The sequence below is a fragment of the Lethenteron reissneri genome, unplaced genomic scaffold (genome assembly GCF_015708825.2).
Source record: "Lethenteron reissneri isolate LAM-NWPU_2019-01 unplaced genomic scaffold, ASM1570882v1 scaffold_1639, whole genome shotgun sequence".
In the NCBI taxonomy this organism is placed as follows: Eukaryota; Metazoa; Chordata; class Hyperoartia; order Petromyzontiformes; family Petromyzontidae; genus Lethenteron; species Lethenteron reissneri.
In genome coordinates, this window is record NW_026891376.1 from 52,180 (window position 1) to 53,538 (window position 1,359).

Genomic DNA, 1,359 nt, shown 5'->3' on the forward strand with positions numbered 1-1,359 from the left:
GACGGGATTTCGTACGGGATTTCGTACAGGATTTCGTACGGGATTTCGATTTCGTACGAGATTTAGATTTCGTACGGGATTTCGTACAGGATTACGATTTTGTACAGGATTTCGGACTGGATTTCGTACAGGATTTTGTACGGGATTTCGGAAGGGATTTTGGACTGGTTTTTGGACGGGATTTAGATTTCGGACGGGATTTCGTATGGGATTTCGTAGGGATTTCCATTTCGTACGGGATGTCGTACGGGAATTCGATTTCGTACGGGATTCGTACAGGATTTCGATTTTGAACGGGATTTCGGACGGGATTTTGGACGGGATTTCGGACGGATTTCGGACGTGATTTCGGACGGGATTTCGGACGGGATTTCGTACGGGATTTCGTACGGGATTTCGATTTCGTACCGGATTTCGATTTCGTACGGGATTTCGTACGGGATTTCGATTTTGTACAGGATTTCGGACAGGATTTCGTACGGGATTTCGTTCGGGATTTCGGAAGGGATTTCGGACTGGTTTTGGACGGGGATTTCGGACGTGATTTAGATTTCGGACGGGATTTAGATTTCGTACGGGATTTTGTACGGGATTTCGTACGGGATTTCGATTTTGTACGGGATTTCAGACGGGATTTCGGACGGGATTTCGGACGGGATTTCGGACGGGATTTCGTACGGGATTTCGGACGGGATTTCGGGATGGGATTTCGGAAGGGATTTCGGACGTTATTCGGACGGGATTTTGGACGAGATTCAGACGGGATTTCGGACGGGATTTCGTACGGGATTTCGATTTCGTACGGGATTTCAATTTCGTACGGGATTTCGTACGGGATTTTAGATTTCGTACGGGATTTCGGACAGGATTTCGTACAGGATTTTGTACGGGATTTCGTACAGGATTTCGGACGGGAATTCGGACGGGATCTCGGGCGGGATTTCGGACGGGATTTCGGACGGGATTTCGGATGGGATTTCGGACGGGATTTCGATTTCGTACAGGATTTGTACGGGATTTCGTACGGTAATTCGATTTTGTACGGGATTTCAGAAGGGATTTCGGACGGGATTTCGGACGGGATTTCGGACGGGATTTCGGACGGGATTTCGTACGGGATTCGGACGGGATTTCGGACGGGATTTCGGACGGGATTTTGGACGAAATTTCAGACGCGATTTCAGACTGGATCTCGGACGGGATTTCGGACGGGATTTCGGACGGGATTTCGGAGGGATTTCGTACGGGATTTCGGACGGGATTTCGGACGGGATTTCGGACGGGATTTGGACGGGGGGAACGGGTGATTTCGGCGGGATTTGGACGGATTTCGTCGTACGGGATTTCTACAGGATTTCG